This window comes from Coregonus lavaretus, assembly GCF_964263955.1.
Source record: "Coregonus lavaretus genome assembly, chromosome: 8".
NCBI classification, from domain to species: Eukaryota; Metazoa; Chordata; class Actinopteri; order Salmoniformes; family Salmonidae; genus Coregonus; species Coregonus lavaretus.
This window is the reverse complement of record NC_139995.1, coordinates 49,649,398-49,663,195: the sequence shown is the minus strand read 5'-3', so window position 1 is coordinate 49,663,195 and position 13,798 is coordinate 49,649,398. Positions and strand designations below refer to the sequence as shown.

The following is a 13,798-nucleotide window of genomic DNA, read 5'->3' as shown; positions in this document are numbered from 1 at the left end:
TAAGATAACCTGCCTAAATGACTACCGACCCGTAGCACTGACGTCTGTAGCCATGAAGTGCTTTGAAAGGCTGGGCATGGCTCACATCAACAGCATTATCCCAGAAACCCTAGACCCACAACAATTTGCATACCGCCCCAACAGATCCACAGATGATGCAATCTCTATTGCACTCCACACTGCCCTTTCCCACCTGGACAAGAGGAACACCTACGTGAGAATGCTATTCATTGACTACAGCTCAGCATTCAACACCATAGTGCCCTCTAAGCTCATCACTAAGCTAAGGATCCTGGGACTAAACACCTCCCTCTGCAACTGGATCCTGGACTTCCTGACGGGCCGCCCCCAGGTGGTAAGGGTAGGTAACAACACATCTGCCACACTGATCCTCAACACGGGGGCCCCTCAGGGGTGCGTGCTCAGTCCCCTCCTGTACTCTCTGTTCACCCATGACTGCATGGCCAGGCACGACTCCAACACCATCATTAAGTTTGCCGACGACACAACAGTGGTAGGCCTGATCACCGACAACGATGAGACAGCCTATAGGGAGGAGGTCAGAGACCTGGCCGTGTGGTGCCAGGACAACAACCTCTCCCTCAACATGACCAAGACAAAGGAGATGATTGTGGACTACAGGAAAAAAAAGAGGACTGAGCACGCCCCCATTCTCATCGACGGGGCTGTAGTGGAACAGGTTGAGAGCTTCAAGTTCCTTGGTGTCCACATCACCAACGAACTATCATGGTCCAAACACACCAAGACAGTCGTGAAGAGGGCACGACAAAGCCTATTCCCCCTCAGGAGACTGAAAAGATTTGGCATGGGTCCTCAGATCCTCAAAAAATTATACAGCTGCACCATCGAGAGCATCCTGACTGGTTGCATCACCGCCTGGTATGGCAACTGCTTGGCCTCTGACCGCAAGGCACTACAGAGGGTAGTGCGTACGGCCCAGTACATCACTGGGGCCAAGCTTCCTGCCATCCAGGACCTCTATACCAGGCGGTGTCAGAGGAAGGCCCTCAAAATTGTCAAAGACTCCAGCCACCCTAGTCATAGACTGTTCTCTCTGCTACCGCACGGCAAGCGGTACTGGATTGCCCAGTCTAGGTCCAAAAGACTTCTCAACAGCTTCTACCCCCAAGCCACAAGACTCCTGAACAGCTAATCATGGCTACCCGGACTATTTGCACTGCCCCCCCACCCCATCCTTTTTTACGCTGCTGCTACTCTGTTAATTATTTATGCATAGTCACTTTAAATCTACCCACATGTACATATTACCCAAACTACCTCAACTAGCCGGTGCCCCCGCACATTGACTCTGCAACGGTACCCCCCTGTATATATAGCCTCCCTACTGTTATTTTATTTTACTTCTGCTCTTTTTTTTCTCAACACTTTTTTTGTTGTTGTTTTATTTTTACTTTTTTTTGTTAAAAATAAATGCACTGTTGGTTAAGGGCTGTAAGTAAGCATTTCACTGTGATGTCTGCACCTGTTGTATTCGGCGCATGTGACCAATAAAATTTGATTTGATTTGAAGACAGAGGGAGCTAGAGAGAGGTCAGAAACAGAGTAAGACAGAGGGAGCTAGAGAGAGGTCAGAAACAGTAAGACAAAGGGAACTAGAGAGGTCGGAAACAGAGTAAGATAGAGGGAGCTAGAGCGAGATCAGAAACAGAGTAAGACAGAGAGAGCTATAGAGAGGTCAGAAACAGAGTAGGACAGAGGGAGCGAGAGAGATCAGAAACAGAGTAAGCTAGAGAGAGGTCAGAAACAGAGTAAGACAGATGAAGCTAGAGAGAGGTCAGAAACAGTAAGACAAAGGGAACTAGAGAGGTCGGAAACAGAGTAAGACAGAGAGAATAAGACAGAGGGAGCTAGAGAGAGGTCAGAAACAGAGTAAGACTGAGGGAACTAGAGTGAGGTCAGAAACAGAGTAAGACAGAGAGAGTAAGACAGAGGGAGCTAGAGAGAGGTCAGAAACAGAGTAAGACAGAGAGAGCTATAGAGAGGTCAGAAACAGAGTAAGACAGAGGGAGCGAGAGAGATCAGAAACAGAGTAAGCTAGAGAGAGGTCAGAAACAGAGTAAGACAGATGAAGCTAGAGAGAGGTCAGAAACAGTAAGAGAGGGAACTAGAGAGAAGTCAGATAAAGAGTAAGACAGAGAGAATAAGACAGAGGGAGCTAGAGAGAGGTCAGAAACAGAGTAAGACTGAGGGAACTAGAGTGAGGTCAGAAACAGAGTAAGACAGAGAGAGTAAGACAGAGGGAGCTAGAGAGAGGTCAGAAACAGAGTAAGACAGAGGGAGCTATAGAGAGGTCAGAAACAGAGTAAGACAGATGAAGCTAGAGAGAGGTCAGAAACAGAGTAAGAGAGGGAACTAGAGAGATATCAGAAACAGAGTAAGACTGAGGGAACTAAAGAGAGATCAGAAACAGAGTAAGACGGAGGGATCTACAGAGAGGTCAGAAACAGAGTAAGACAGAGGGAGCTAGAGAGTGGTCAGAAACAGAGTAAGACAGAGGGAGCTAGAGAGTGGTCAGAAACAGAGTAAGACAGAAGGAACTAGAGAGGTCAGAAACAGAGTAAGACAGAGGGAACTAGAGGTCCGAAACAGAGTAAGACAGAGGGAGCTAGAGAGAGTCCGAAAGAGAGTAAGACAGAGAGAGTAAGACAGAGGAAGCTAGAGCGAGATCAGAAACAGAGTAAGACAGAGAGAGTAAGACAGAGGAAGCTAGAGAGAGGTCAGAAACAGAGTAAGAGAGGGAACTAGAGAGAGTCCGAAACAGAGTAAGACAGAGAGAGTAAGACAGAGGAAGCTAGAGCGAGATCAGAAACAGAGTAAGACAGAGGGAACTTGAGAGAGGTCAGATGCAGCGTAAGATGGAGAGAGTAAGACAGAGGGAGCTAGAGAGAGGTCAGAAACAGAGTAAGACAGAGGGAACTAGAGAGAGGTCAGAAACAGAGTAAGACAGAGGGAACTAGAGACAGGTCAGAAACAGAATAAGACAGAGAGAGTAAGACAGAGGGAGCTAGAGAGAGGTCAGAAACAGAGTAAGAGAGGGAACTAGAGAGGTCAGAAACAGAGTAAGAGAGAGAGCTAGAGAGAGGTCAGAAACAAGGAATGGAACAAAATATAGTTAAAATCAGAGTAAGAGAGAGTGAAGGGAATAAAGCAAATCAGATTTAGAAACAGACAAACAGAGAAAGATAGGTGTCGGAGGCAAACAGAGCGAAATAGAGATTGAGTAGGATAGATAGAGTGAAAAAAGAGAGAGAAAATCCGAATCGGAGAGAGAAATGGAGAGCGAGAGGTTGAGGGAGCGGTGGCAGTGGTGACCTCCTTGTCTCAGTGACATTGTGTGTCACAAAGCCCCAGTGTGCCCGATGCGGATACAGAGCAGGAGCTGGAGGCAGCCCAGGAAAAGGACCAGAGGGCCAACAGCATAAGGAAACAGAGTAGTGAAGTAGTTTTTGAGTTATTTAAACGGCGGCTAAAAATATAGCTAGCTACACACAGCCTGTGGGCCGGGGAAAATAAAGGGCTAAAAATAATACGACAATTATTCATCTTCTTTAGATCTATCAGCGATACAATGAAAATGCTGCGGCCTGCGTTTGTATTCCAGAATTGATAGTGATGAAAAGGGAGGCTTTTACTTATTTTCTTCCAATTATTTCCTGAAATTGCCCTATAGCTGGTGGTGTGTGTATGATGTGTAGGACTTGTCATGCGGTGTCTGTCTAATGTGTGCGATGTGTGTTGACGGAATGTGATGGAGACAGAGGCCATCTTTTTTTTTTCCATACCCTGGACAATCCGGCCATTGTGTACATTGACTGTACAGGAAGGAGCTGGCCGATCTAGGGCACACAGGGGCCACGAAGGGGGCCAGGGCGACATATTATAGACCGACGGCGGCAGTGTCCGATATGCCCCTTCACGCAATGGGTCAGGGGGTCAAAGGTCACTCACTGTACAGTGTCACAATACGGTCTCAGGTAGGGCTGTGGCGGTCATTACATTTTGTCAGCCGGTTATTGTCATGCAATAGATGCTGGTCTCACGGTAATTGACCATTAATTAACATAAACATGTTTAGCATCTCCAGGCCTCCACGCATTCAAGCTGCTGATGCGGGTCTTTGGAACATCTACATTTAGAAAAGTTTAGTAAATCAATTTAATATACACCATCACAATAAATCCATTATTTATTTTAGTGAGATCTAAAGAAACATTATGATATGAAGAAAATGTATTTCAGAAGAACAGAATATGAGTTGGCCTACTGTATGTTATCTGGCTATGCTCCATGCTATAGGCTGCAGGCTTGTTCATTTAGCTGACAATATATGCTTATAAGTGCTGTGCCATTATTTTATATTATATGATTTTATAGTAAGAAGATTATTATTGAACTTAGCTGAATAAAATAGAAAGGATATTTTTCCCATTCCGGAGCAAGTGCGCATGTGAAGTGGTTATGTTGAGCGTAAAATTGATCATTTGAAACAGGTCCTATACGCTAGATTGAGTTATTTGGCAACTTAAGTTGTGAATGATACAAACCTTAGAATGTCTTAGAAATCAAAACATATATGGGCTGCATGATGCGACTATAGGCTATTGATGATTTGAGAAAGTCGCAAAAAAAGCTTGGGCTCTGCCTCTTCTTCCACTCTGTTGCACCCTGTTCTCTCATCAAGTGATCATATTTTCACCCATCTGATTTTTTTCAATTTAATCTTGTCTTTATTAATATGTAAAATTAGTTTCGATTTAGAATGGCCCATTATGAAATGGGCAGGAACAGGTGCAGAGGGGAAAATACATGTCATCCGTATGCACTCGAATAGCGACCAGGCTACTTCGGTTTTATAGCGGAACATGTGCTTAACATGACAAGCTGAGAAATAAATATAAGAACACTTATTTCACTACACACATCAACTTTGTATGCTATGGGCTCGCCAACCCTGTTCCTACAAAAAAATCATGTGGAATCTTACTAGGCTATTCCAAAGCAAATACAAATTCACAATAATTGTAGGCTAACTGTATGCCACCCTGCAAATGTTTTTATTTAACCTTTATTTAACTAGGCAAGTCAGTTAAGAACAAAATCTTATTTACAACGACTGCCTACCCCGGCCAAACCCGGATGACGCTGGGCCAATTGTACGCCACCCTATGGAACTCCAATCACGGCCTGTTGTGATACAGCCTGGAATCGAACCAGGGTCTGTAGTGATGCCTCTAGCACTGAGATGCAGTGCCTTAGACCGCTGCGCCACCTGGGAAGAATTAAATTAACCAAGAGCATCGCCTAGGGCTATATGTTCTCTCCCAGACTCGTGGATATACATTTTGGAGCTCTAATATACACAATTGTTTTGAATTAATCATCACCTTAGAAAGCGCTGTCCCATTCGTTGTGTTAGGCTTTGAAACATCATCCACAATGACCATGTTTTACTCAGTTTCAAACTGCTGTTGAACTTCTTCAAATTTATCATCACAGTGAGGTGAGTTTGATGTGATTTTGATGTGATTTTCGATTGCTTTTGCATCGATGTCAGAGTGGTTATAGGGACAATAGAGCGCTGAGTACCAGGCCATTAGCGACCTGATGGTCGTTAGCGAGTTGGGTACTACCAAAGCATATCCAGAGTGCATAAGAGGAGATTACCATGACTCAACGGTCACGTGGAATTTTGACTCATGACTGCCGGTGTGGCGGTAATACATCACCGCAACAACCCTAGACTCAGGTCAGGGATCTGATTGGTTGGAGGAACTAGTTCCCAATTCACACTATAGGGGCCAAACCGAGCCAAGCCAAGCTGTGCTAGTATGGCCTTGTAACTCACCCACCTGAGTTGTTGGAAAGGACAATGTGAAAAGAAAATATCCAGTCCTGCAACGTACAGTTCGGTTCGGCCCCATTTCAGGCTGAAAATATATAAGTTAGTCCCTAAGACACAGAAAATGAATTAATAACAGTTCTGCAAAAAACACACACACAAAGATGTAGGATCTTAATTTGAGCCAGTTTGCTACAGCAGGAAAATGAAAGCACTCCTGCAACAGGGTGATCAAATTAGGGTACTACATCTGTAGACAAATGAACAACAATGGCATACTTCATCATCAACTTTTAATCAGAGACTGAACTGATATGGAGAAAGTCAAAGTTACTCCAACCATATCGCTATAATAGTAAAGGTTAGGGTTGAAGGTAGGGTAATCTGATCCCAGATCTGTAGTCAGGGGTGACTAAAACCTGAATTCAACCTTGGTCACCACATGTGTGAAAATATGTCTGATAAATCAATTATTCTAACTGATCAATCAAGTGTCAAGGAGAAAGAAAAACCTAACCATGGAGCACTGGGGTTGCACAGCACTGGTATGGTCTAGTGAAATAACTTATGAGAGAAATAACGTGGGTTAGGATGAGCAAGTGGCGAGACTCACTATAATTATGTGCTAGACCCAGTGGCGGCTCCTGAAAAAATTCTCAGGGGGGGCAATTTTTCTGATGATTTAGGTGACCTACACACATTTTAAAAAAGATATGTCCAGCAACAACATGAAGACAGGGGCAGCATATAAGTCAATACCAGAAGCATTTATTGACTGATCTCAAAAGTGTTGGCTTACCAGGGTTGGTGGAGCCCTCAGTTTCATCTTTGCCTCGCAAAGCTAACTCAAACACTCCGCAAAACTTCACACACTGGATTAGCCGGCTGAGGATGTGGCGGTTCTTGCTAATGTCGTAGTAAATATATTTGTTATAGTGAATATGGAATATGATATGTTGAGTAAAATGTTGTGCTAAGATCTATTTAGGTCAGGAGCTGGTTATAAGTTCTGTTCCTATCCAATAACAATGGACAAAAGGGTCCTATCTTGTCAGCCTTGTCAGCAGGTGGCCAAGGACAACACCCACGCCATAGGCCTCTCAGTTCTTCCAACTCACGAGTTCTTGCTCTGAGGACACACACACACACACACACAAACACACACACACACACATCATCACTGTTAAACACACACACACACACACACACACACACACACACACACACACACACACACACATCATCACTGTTAAACACACACACACACACACACACACAAAAATCCCCTCTCTTAGGCTGAACATTTGAAGACAGAGAACCCGACTCAGAGCCAATGCAACAGTGACAGTAGCCTGGAGGGGACCTCGCCCAACTCATCAGGACCAATCAGAAGATCAGAACTACTAGATTCAACCTACTTCATTTATTGCATAAAATGTCTGCACACAATGTTTCGGGGCTCTCTTCAGATAATAATAATAATAATAATAATAATAATAATATGCCATTTAGCAGACGCTTTTATCCAAAGCGACTTACAGTCATGCGTGCATACATTTTTGTGTATGGGTGGTCCCGGGGATCGAACCCACTACCTTGGCGTTACAAGCGCCGTGCTCTACCAGCTGAGCTACAGAAAGTGGATACTCATGGATGCGCATCGCAATTGTAAAATGTCAACACAATTGGAGACACCACGTCATTTTTGGAGACATGTTATTGACAGTAAACTATTGTAGATGCGACTGCTAACTAAATAAAACATTTTAGCTGGCTAGCTAATCATCTTAGCTAAATGTGGGGCAAACAATTCAGTTATTTACCGTTAATTTGAGGGATTGGGGTGAAAGAAATCGAGTTACATAGTGATACTTTACGATATACTGTATTGACAATATCGCAATATTTTAGCGCTAGTTGGCTGTACCTGCACCAAAACACCATTATTGTTCCTTCATAGCTTGTTCTCAATCTTTTCACATTGGGAGCCAATTTGTTTTCAGCACTTTTATTTCCATGACTGATCAAAACTCGTTCTCATGGCTTTCTGATCCCTCTGCAACAGACATATGGTGCGCAATAAAATCACAGTATCGAATCGCAATACGTATAGAATCATGAGACTCGCAATGCATATATCTTATCGTGAGGTTCCTGGCAATTCCCAGCCCAAGTTCATTTGCCACAACAAATCTCTTCGCTAGCAAACGCGATGTCTTCTCCAAAACGGCAATGTGTCTCCAGCAATGTTTACTTTTTTGACGTTCTATGGCATCTCCACTTTCCAAGCATATATGACCACATGTAATATTTTGGTAAGTGATGCAAATAGTGAACTATGTAGGGCCAGGATGTAAAATATATGTAGCTGCAGCAATTTCTCTTATCTGATATGGTAAGTAATGGGGCTTAATGTATAGCTCCCTAAGAGTTTGACGAACGGGTCCGTGCACGCGATTCCAGATATCTTTACCTCTGAATAAACTGCCTTTATTATACCATATCCACCCTGTCCAAAGTCTCTACTTGGTCTCAGTTCTCCAGTAAACTTGTGATTATCAACACTAACCTCATCGTTGTGGCGGCGGACAGCTAGCCTGTATCCCTCATCCAGTTGAGTGGCAATGTTATTTTTTCGTTCGTACCAATTTTTGGAAAATCCTCGGGTGTAGGACTTTCCGCCTTTAGTAGAAACCTGTTGAATTATTAAATTTGGTCTGGGAGGTCCTAATTGTTTCGTTGCCAATTTATCTTCATTTGTTCGCCGACAAAAAGGAACTTCTTTCAAAGACACAATCCGCTCTTTTCTTAGTTACGTTCATGGTTACGTTACGTATGACGAAAGCGCGTAAGTGCAAGCCCTCAGACACCCATAGAGATTGTATTGAAAGCTCTGAAATTTGAAAAAAATAGATTTTACATGGGAGTCTATGACAGACTTCTGGGCGATTTTCAACCTGACTGAAATCGCCCCAAAAGGGGGGGGAGCCATTTGAAGCACGACTTTAGCCTGATTGGACATTACAACACTGATAACTACTGTTGCCGTGATATAATTGATTAGAAAAAAAATCCCTTCCTTTTCCCGTTTGGCAGTGCGTCGCCCATATCGCCCTATTGAACACACCGCCCCTGGCTAGACCCCAAAATCGTGTACAACATCAGATTTCAAGTGGGTGGTGAAAGCCACAAAATGAACGACATACCCAATCTGAAAAAAACAGGTGTCTGTTCAGAAGTGTGCAACATTCACATAGGAATATGTTTTGTAGAACAGACGTGATGTTCCATCGTGTAGAATTAGGCATAACATCAGGTCTATTCTTTCTATTTCTATGTGCAACATGCTGAGCAGCCAAGGTGGAAAAATCTTCCTTTCTACCCTTGAGCAAGGCATTTAACCCCAGTGGTGTAAAGTACTTAAGTAAAAATACTTTAAAGTACTACTTAAGTAGTTTTTTGGAATATCCTTGGTGTCCAAGATGGCGTAGCAGTGCGGTCGTGTCCTCTTGTGTGTCCGTGTAAATAGCCTGTTTTTTTCTTTTTTTGCATTTTTGTTGTATATATTCCCCTATCACACTTTTCATCCTTCTACTAAATATACTTTCCTGCAACACGCCTCACTCAATGTGGAATGGATTCTATAATTGACTTACCTTTTATCTAGAATCTCCAGTTGAAACTAGCTAGCCAGCTAACTAGCCAGCTAACTAGCTACTTACTATTAGCCACCGTTAGCGGTTTTTCACCCAGAACATCGAATTTTCTGCCGGAATAACTGAATCACTGGACCTTAACACCGGATCGCAACCAGCTAAACACAACCGAATGGATGTTGCTGTTGGATAATCACCACTGCCCCCGAAGCAAGCACCAGTTAGCCTTGAGCTAGCCTCGAGCCAGGACCATATCCCGGCTATCTACCTCTCTGTCTCCAGGACGGGAGTAGCCAGCTAACTAGCTACTTGCTATTAGCCACCGTTAGCGGGGGGGTTTTTCACCATTGTCCGTGGCCTGCACTAGCCAGCTCTAGCCTGGACTATTATCGGCCAGTCTGCACAGCGCGTTATCGACCCAGAACATATCGGATTTTCTGCCGGAATTACTGAATCACTGGACCTTTAACAACGGATCATTGCAACTAGCTAGCTGCTACCGAATGGATGTTGTGGTTGTCTAATCAGCCTTGAGCTAGCCTCGAGTCAGGCCCATCTCCCGGCTATCTACCTCTCTGTCAACTGGACGGGACCTCCTAGTGTCGACACGGAGCCCCGCCGATCCATCACGACTGGTCTGCCGACGTAATCGTCTGTGGTTTCAACAGGCTTCCCGTTGCGACGACCACGAAGATCCATCTGCTAGCCCCGGCCTGCTAGCACACCCAATTCAACAGCCGTGCTTCCTGATCGCCTGTGCTGTAGCACCAATTCGAACTGCTCTCGGACTCACATTGCTGCTCACTGGACCTTATGATCACTCAGCTGCACAGCTGATGCCTGCTGGACTGTTCCTTTACACGGTACCCTGTCCTGTTTTATCTGTTTAGCCTCAGCCCCAAACTTTATCGCCATTACCAGTTGTCTTAGCTCTCTCAAATAACACCTGTGATTGCTTTATGCCTCTCTCCCATGTCAATATGCCTTGCCTATTGCTGTTCCAGTTGGTTCTTATTATACAATTTCACTGTAGAGCCCCAAGACCCTCTCAAACTGCCTCAAATAGCTCATTTGTTCCACCCCCCATACACGCAGAGACCGGCTCAATCGGTGCCTCCAGTGATGCTCTCTTTCATTGTTACCCAACGCTTAGGTTTACCTCCACTGTACTCATATCCTTCCATATCCTTGTTGGTACATAATGCCCTGAATCTATTCTACAACGCCCGGAGAACTGCCCCCTTTATTCTCTGTACCCAACGCATTAGAAGACCAGTTCTTAAAGCCTTTAGCTGTATCCTTATTCTAGTCCTCCTCTGTTCCTCTGGTGATGTAGGCCCAGGCCCTGCAGCCCCCAGTATCACTTCTACTCCCCAGGCGCTATCATTTGTTGACTTCTGTAACCGTAAAAGCCTTGGCTTTTTGCATGTTAACATCAGAAGCCTCCTTCTTAAGTTTGAGTTATTCACTGCATTAGCACACTCCGCCAACCCTGATGTTCTAGCAGTGTCTGAATCCTGGCTTAGGAAGTTCAGAAATGTCCATCTACAACTACAACATTTTCCGTCTAGATAGAACTGCCAAAGGGGGTGGAGTTGCAATCTACTGTAGAGATAGCCTGCATAGCTCTATCATACTATCCAGCTCTGTGCCCAAACAGTTTGAGCTCCTACTTCTAAAACACCTTTCCAGAAATAAGTATCTCACTGTTGCCACTTGCTACAGACCCCCCTCAGCCCCCAGCTGTGCCCTGGACACCATATGTGAATTGATTGCCCCCCATCTATCCTCCGAGTTCGTACTGCTTGGTGACCTAAACTGGGATATGCTTAACACCCTGGCCATCCTACAATCCAAACTAGATGCCATCAATCTCACACAAATTATCAAGGAACCTACCAGGTACAACCCTAAATCCGTAAACATGGGCACCCTCATAGATATCATCCTGACTAACTTCCCCTCTAAATACAGTGGGGAAAAAAAGTATTTAGTCAGCCACCAATTGTGCAAGTTCTCCCACTTAAAAAGATGATAGAGGCCTGTAATTTTCATCATAGGTACACGTCAACTATGACAGACAAATTGAGAAAAAAAAATCCAGAAAATCGCATTGTAGGATTTTTAATGAATTTATTTGCAAATTATGGTGGAAAATAAGTATTTGGTCACCTACAAACAAGCAAGATATCTGGCTCTCACAGACCTGTAACTTCTTCTTTAAGAGGCTCCTCTGTCCTCCACTCGTTACCTGTATTAATGGCACCTGTTTGAAATTGTTATCAGTATAAAAGACACCTGTCCACAACCTCAAACAGTCACACTCCAAACTCTACTATGGCCAAGACCAAAGAGCTGTCAAAGGACACCAGAAACAAAATTGTAGACCTGCACCAGGCTGGGAAGACTGAATCTGCAATAGGTAAGCAGCTTGGTTTGAAGAAATCAACTGTGGGAGCAATTATTAGGAAATGGAAGACATACAAGACCTCCCTCGATCTGGGGCTCCATGCAAGATCTCACCCCGTGGGGTCAAAATGATCACAAGAACGGTGAGCAAAAATCCCAGAACCACACGGGGGGACCTAGTGAATGACCTGCAGAGAGCTGGGACCAAAGTAACAAAGCCTACCATCAGTAACACACTACGCCGCAAGGGACACAAATCCTGCAGTGCCAGACGTGTCCCCCTGCTTAAGCCAGCATGTCCAGGCCCGTCTGAAGTTTGCTAGAGTGCATTTGGATGATCCAGAAGAGGATTGGGAGAATGTCATATGGTCAGATAAAACCAAAATATAACTTTTTGGTAAAAACTCAACTCGTCGTGTTTGGAGGACAAAGAATGCTGAGTTGCATCCAAAGAACACCATACCTACTGTGAAGCATGGGGGTGGAAACATCATGCTTTGGGGCTGTTTTTCTGCAAAGGGACCAGGACGACTGATCCGTGTAAAGGAAAGAATGAATGGGGCCATGTATCATGAGATTTTGAGTGAAAACCTCCTTCCATCAGCAAGGGCATTGAACATGAAACGTGGCTTGGTCTTTCAGCATGACAATGATCCCAAACACACGGCCCGGGCAACGAAGGAGTGGCTTCGTAAGAAACATTTCAAGGTCCTGGAGTGGCCTAGCCAGTCTCCAGATCTCAACCCCATAGAAAATCTTTGGAGGGAGTTGAAAGTCCGTGTTGCCCAGCGACAGCCCCAAAACATCACTGCTCTAGAGGAGATCTGCATGGGGGAATGGGCCAAAATACCAGCAACAGTGTGTGAAAACCTTGTGAAGACTTACAGAAAACGTTTGACCTGTGTCATTTCCAACAAAGGGTATACAACAAAGTATTGAGAAACTTTTGTTATTGACCAAATACTTATTTTCCACCATAATTTTCTAATAAATTCATTAAAAATCCTACAATGTGATTTTCTGGATTTTTTTTTCTCATTTTGTCTGTCATAGTTGACGTGTACCTATGATGAAAATTACAGGCCTCTCTCATCTTTTTAAGTGGGAGAACTTAAACAATTGGTGGCTGACTAAATACTTTTTTTCCCCACTGTACACCTCCGCTGTCTTCAACATGGATCTCAGCGATCACTGCCTTATTGCCTGCGTCCGTAACGGGTCCGCGGTCAAACGACCACCCCTCATCACTGTCAAACGCTCCCTAAAACACTTTAGCGAGCAGGCCTTCCTAATTGACATGGCCCAGGTATCCTGGATGGATATCGATCTCATTCCATCAGTAGAGGATGCCTGGTTGTTCTTTAAAAAGTGCTTTCCTCTCAATCTTAAATCAGCATGCCCCATTCAAAAAATTCAGAACTAAGAACAGATATAGCCCCTGGTTCTCCTCAGACTTGACTGCCCTTGACCAGCACAAAAACATCCTGTGGCGTACTGCATTAGCATCGAATAGCCCCCGCGATATGCAACTTTTCAGGGAAGTTAGGAACCAATATACACAAGCAGTTTGAAAAAGCTAGCCTTTGCTTTCCTAACAGAAATGTGCATCCTGTAGCACTAACTCCAAAATGTTTTGGGACACTGTAAAGTCCATGGAGAATAAGAGCACCTCCTCCCAGCTGCCCACTGCACTGAGGCTAGGAAACACTATCACCACCGATAAATCTACAATATTCGAGAATTTCAACAAGCATTTTGCTACGGCTGGCCATGCTTTCCACCTGGCTACCACTACCCCGGCCACCAGCTCTGCAACTTGCCCATGCCCCACCCCCCCACCCCCCCCGCTTCT

General features: G+C 44.4%; 1 protein-coding gene across 1 annotated transcript in view; it reads right to left on the bottom strand.

Moving 5' to 3' along the window:
* The window catches only part of LOC311133507 (vitamin D3 receptor B-like), a 120,965-nt gene that overhangs the window by 91,101 nt on the left and 16,066 nt on the right, over positions 1–13,798 (bottom strand). The gene's annotated exons all lie outside the window — the stretch shown is intronic.